Source organism: Eucyclogobius newberryi, unplaced genomic scaffold, assembly GCF_026437365.1.
Source record: "Eucyclogobius newberryi isolate DKJ021-1_F unplaced genomic scaffold, fEucNew1.0.hap1 SCAF_4, whole genome shotgun sequence".
In the NCBI taxonomy this organism is placed as follows: domain Eukaryota; kingdom Metazoa; phylum Chordata; class Actinopteri; order Gobiiformes; family Gobiidae; genus Eucyclogobius; species Eucyclogobius newberryi.
In genome coordinates, this window is record NW_027316056.1 from 12,770,945 (window position 1) to 12,776,479 (window position 5,535).

Genomic DNA, 5,535 nt, shown 5'->3' on the forward strand with positions numbered 1-5,535 from the left:
GGCGTTCTCGCAAGCTCCATTTTATTCGAGCTCGGGCCGAGCCGATCGCGTCTATGTCCCCACGTGGGACTTTTCATCGATGTTCAGGGGGTCAAAATGCCAGAGTTGTGGCAAAATAACCATGAATAATAAGAAGAAGAAACCAGGCAAGAACAAAGACTCGTTGCATTCCAGTCGCCAATAATAATAGTAATAATAATAAGAAAAAAACAGGGAAAAACAATAGCTCTTGCCATTTCATGGCTCGAGCTAATAACTAGATAATGTTGTTGTTGTTGTTGTTTTATGGCGGTTGGCATCCGAGTGTTGCATTACCGCCAGACTTTATTCCTTAGACTGTTGTTGCTGTTATTGTTTTATGGCAGTCGACAGCCGAGTGTCGCATTACCGCCAGACTTTATTCCCCAGACTTTGTCAATGTGCAATGGCTCAAGCCGAGTGTCTGCATTCTTGCTTTAAAGTACTACATGTGTGTAGTAAGACTTTATTCTTGTTAGGCTTGAGCCATGGAATGGAATGTTCATTCCGAGTCTGTTCTAACATGCTTTGAACTCCTGGGCTTTGAAACAGAGGATAAACTCTGAAGAATAGTAGTCTGGCGACAACGTAACGCTTGAGAGTCTGAGGATTACGAAACGTCTGAGGAATAAAGTCTGGCGGTAATGCAACACTCGGATGCCAACCGCCATAAAACAACAACAACAACAACAACAACAGCTTGGATACCAGCCGCCATAAAACAACAAAAACAACATGTAGTTAATTTGTGTAAAGAAGTGTAATGTGCAAAATTTGAGGAAAAGGTACTGCATTTGTGTGGAAGTACTGCATGTGTGTAACAATGTGTTGTTAAAAATGTTCAATATTTGTTGAAACATATTCAGACTTCCCGCGCAGCCACCTTCCCGCCTGTCCATGTTTTCTGCTGCGTTTTGCGGCATACCAATGATGCTCAGTAATTCACAGTTGATTGCGTAGTTTGCGACTCATAGTTGTTTGTCCTGACAAATTGCAAGATCGTGCTGAACGCAGACCTGAGCAGGGGAAAAGGGAGAGAGAGCCTCGGTGACCCGGCTGCACCCCCTCCTCCGTGTAGAGCCACTAATGCTGCTTAGCATTAGCATTAGCAATTTATTTTTGCAAATACTGAAAAATATTCCGGTATGTAAAAATGTCTAAAGCAATAGCCCCCCTAAGACGCTGAAAACGATCGTAAAGAGGTATAACTTGTTGAAATCGGTGAAAGCACCGGGAAGCCAGGTCCCCCTCTCTTTCCCCCCAGGCACCAGGATGCCAGTTTCTATTCTCTTCCCCCCCCTGGGCACCGGGATGCCAGGTCTCTCTTCCCCGCCCGGGCACTGGGATGCCAGGTCTCTCTTCCCCGCCCAGGCACTGGGATGCCAGGTCCCACTATTTCCCCCCCGGGCTCTCTGTTGCCAGGTTCCTGTCACTTCTCCTCGGCTCCACATTGCCAGGTTCCACCATTTTATCCTCTGGCACTGCGTTGCCAAATCCCACTTACCCTCCATCACCAGTCTGCTAGATTGTTTCTCCTCCGGCATCAGGGTACCAGGTCCCAGTCCGTCCCTTCTGTCGCCCTTCTTGCTCTCACTCACCAGTGTTGCTAGATATTATCCACGCCGCTAGGCTCTAGCGTCTCATCCTCAATCACCGCGTTGCCAGGTTACAGTAGTTCATACTCTGGCACCGCATTGCCAGGTGCAGGCATTTCATCCTCGGGCACTGCGTTACCAGCTTCCACCCTGTCAAAGTGCCCATTTATCACAAGGCAGGACTGGCAGCCTAAATCAATAGAATTTTTGGACTGAAACTGCAGAGTAATGTTGCTCTTCTGATCAATTTCAAAACCATGTACTTTAGCATCATACCAATTATTTGAAACATAATCCTTAAAGCAGGAAAATATACAATCCAGGGCTGAACTCCCACTGATTAACTTAAGGTATCGTATTTTTATAGTTAATTTGCAAATATTTGAAATCAGCTTTACATGCAGCCAAACAGTCCGTAAAATGTTTTATTTAAAAGCAAAAGCAGACAGCACATCCTTTAAACTAGCAGCCCAGCCGTCGCCCAGGGTCGTGTCGTTGTGGCCGCCGGCGCCGGCGCCCAGGGTCGTGCCGTTGTGGCCGCCGGCGCCGGCGCCCAGGGTCGTGCCGTTGTGGCCGCTGACTGAACTAGTCTGTAAATTTAAAAAATAAATAAAAAAAGGCAGTTTTGATAAGAGTTTACAATATGGTTTTGCCTTAACGGACTGAATTTAAATTTTTATCAGTTCAAACTTTCAGTAATCTTCCAGAGGCCCATACTTCAGGCCGCCATTTTGAAAGAGGCACAACAGCACGTCTACTACATACGAAAGCCAGGAAGTATGAGGCCAAAATGCCAAAAACCTGCATTATTTTAAGACATTGCCCTGTTGACTGACCAAGAAATGATAGCTTTGTCATGTACCTTAGTTTGCCGTTATAGTCTAAAAAAAAAATCGAAGTATTCGTAGTTCATTGCTGTAGAAGAGGATGCAGTCATGTTTTTATATATCGCATGCCCCTTTTAAAATGGCTGCTATGGTGATGTCCCGGCTGTTGGCACCGCGAACGCATGTATACAAACAAACAAGCCCACGTTCCATGATGTTAACACATAACTGATCTTACCAGCACTGGACCTAAAATAAATATTTTTTTTAAAAAGGCCATATTGACTAAAGATCCCCATAATCCAGAGACCTTTAGTGGTAGCATTTTGGGCTCGTTAGCAGCAACATGCATGGCGTATTCCAGGAACATCCATAAATTTAGGTTGGCTACCTCCCTCCCACAGGCAGGATTAGTTTGTATAAACTAAGGGTTAAAGATGATATGCCATTTGTGGTTGAAGGTAACCAAGGGTAAAAGTACTATACTTTAGAATAAAGCTGCTCCATTTAGTAACAAGGTTTGATTTAAAAAAAAAAAAAAAAAACTGAAGCAGTTTTCTAGAACAGTTTATGGTGACAAGCCTGTCCAAGTGGAGTTCAAAGCTTTGCATATACAAAAATGTATGTATTCATTGTTTATTTTGTTTGACAAATTAGATTTCATAGTGTAAAATTCTATTTTTAAACAGGTACTCTATCACCTTCTAATATGTTGTGAAACAAATCCTAAACTACGCAAGAAGGAAATTCCTGTATCATTGATGGGATTTGTCATGTTTGGGCATCTAATTTTGATACTAGTTTGACAGCCAAGACATTTGGGCTACTTCACCTTGTTTTGGACTCCCCCTGCTGACGCTTCCACTGCATTAGTTTCCAATTGAACTGAAATGACAATGTTTATGGAAGGGTTGGCACGGCTCATACTTTCCTTGTGTGTACAAATAATATACAAGTTTATAGTTGCTTAGTACTCAGATGTAGCTCCACTTTGCATTGCATTAATTCACCTTCAGTAGCATTTTGGTCCACCTTGATGATCAGTGACTGGAGCAATTGAACAACATTCTTCATGGATTCATCAGCAAACAAATCTGAAACAAAAACATGATCACATTTCACAACATAGAGATTCTGACATTTCCAAAATTGTCTTATGAGTTTGGGTTACCTTTTGGGCTATGCTTGATTTCATTCCACCCTTCAACACTGCTGTCGACTAATGAACAAAATAAAGTCAATTTAAAACAAGTTTAGGATCTCATCAATACTAAATAAAGCAATTTACCAGTGAAGATCCCAAGAGCGAGCAGAAATAAACACAAGATCCAAACTCCCATTTTGCCAGTCTCCAAAAGAAAGGTCCAGTTAGTTGTGCCACTTGTAACCAGGGGGCCCCAACAACAACTCACTCAGATGCTGCCCATCACTGTAATGACATTTTATAGGACAGGTACAGGGCTTCTGATTGGCTGAGAGAGACAGAGGCCACGCCCATGAGCACACAATCTCACAAATAGGGCATTCAGATGGTCATTTATAAACCACTCCCCTTAAGGAGAAAGAGCCAATAGGAAAGTATAATAGCTAAACAAGGATAAAAAAAAGGCTGAACTGTAAGTTGTAAAACTCTTTAAAGAAAACACACTGTTCAAAATGTATTCGCCTTTCATTTTCAGTGTATTACAAATACATTTTACAAAATCAACATAGATTCTAGATTCTAAAAGCGCATAAAATATTTTATGGACAACTACACACAATTGATGGCATTTTGGAACGTGGCATTTTTTACGTTTATGAGAGTAGTGAATTCAAGCTTATAGAACTGTTTAATTTCTAACTCTTATTTTTATAAGCAAATAGTTTTACTCTAAAGTGCTGTACTATATTTAGGACAAAAAGTAAATTTCGGTTCACATTTTATTGATTTAATTTTTTCTTTAGAAAGTGATATCACTCCCTGGTGGAGCACACACATTTAAAAGAGAGAAAACCTTTCCATTAATATTCCCTTAAACCACTACATATCTGCCTTCTTTATCCTTGGATTCAAAACTCTGTTAAAAAAAAACTATTCGGTTTGAGATTCAATTCAATTTATTTTTGTAACGTCCAAAATCACAACAGCAGTTGCTTCGAGGGGCGACAGTGAAAAACAGATTAAACAATGTTCATAGGGACTTGGTAATGTCCCAGCATCCAATGTCTTTAGACAAATTTCCCAAGCTCCCATGTCCTTAAAAACCTGTTTGTGAAAAAATAAAAACCTGGAGGAGTTCCACAGTGAAGGGGGATCTGACTCTCACAGACGGACAGGCGGACGTTCGATAGATGGGAGCTGGAGCCGGTTTATTTCGGTTCCTAACTGGCCTGACCATAAGAGATTTTAAAGAGGAACGTTTTAAGCCTGGTCTTAAATGAAGAGACTGTGTCGGCCTCTTTAACATGGCAGGAGCTGATTCCATAACACAATGCCTCGTACAAATCTCGCGCTGGCAACAAGTTGGTAGACTTGATCACCCCTTTTAATTAATGTATTTATTTATTTGCTAGCTCATTCAAATCATTGTTCTAACAGTAGAAGCTGGCATCTCTCCAAGGAAAAAAAACCCAATAATAATAATATAGCCACTAGCGGCGATGATCGGCCCTCGCCACGCCGCTGCCGCTAGAGGAGTGGGCACTAACACTCCCCAATTTACCTTTTATTACACCTACTGCTGAATCCGTGACGCTTTGCGAAAATCTTTAAATTTTACAATAGGTTAAGGGCAAAGGGTTTAACAACTGATTCAAATTTGAAGCAATTCGGACTTTATCTGTGCTAACGGCAGCAAATTTAAAATTTGGAAAATTTCCTAAATTGTAGCTACAATTTGCGGCTTCGCCGCACAGAGACCTTGACAGGTATCAAAGTAATTTGGATAACTTTTGATGCCCCACTACTTAACACCATTTTCACCAAATTTCAGCTTTTTCTGGCCAACGTCACGAAACCGGGCAAGAACAAAAACCCGTCGCATTCCATTCTATGGAATGGCTCGAGCCAAATATTAGTATCAGTATCTTTGCTGTTTTTTGCACTGCACTTT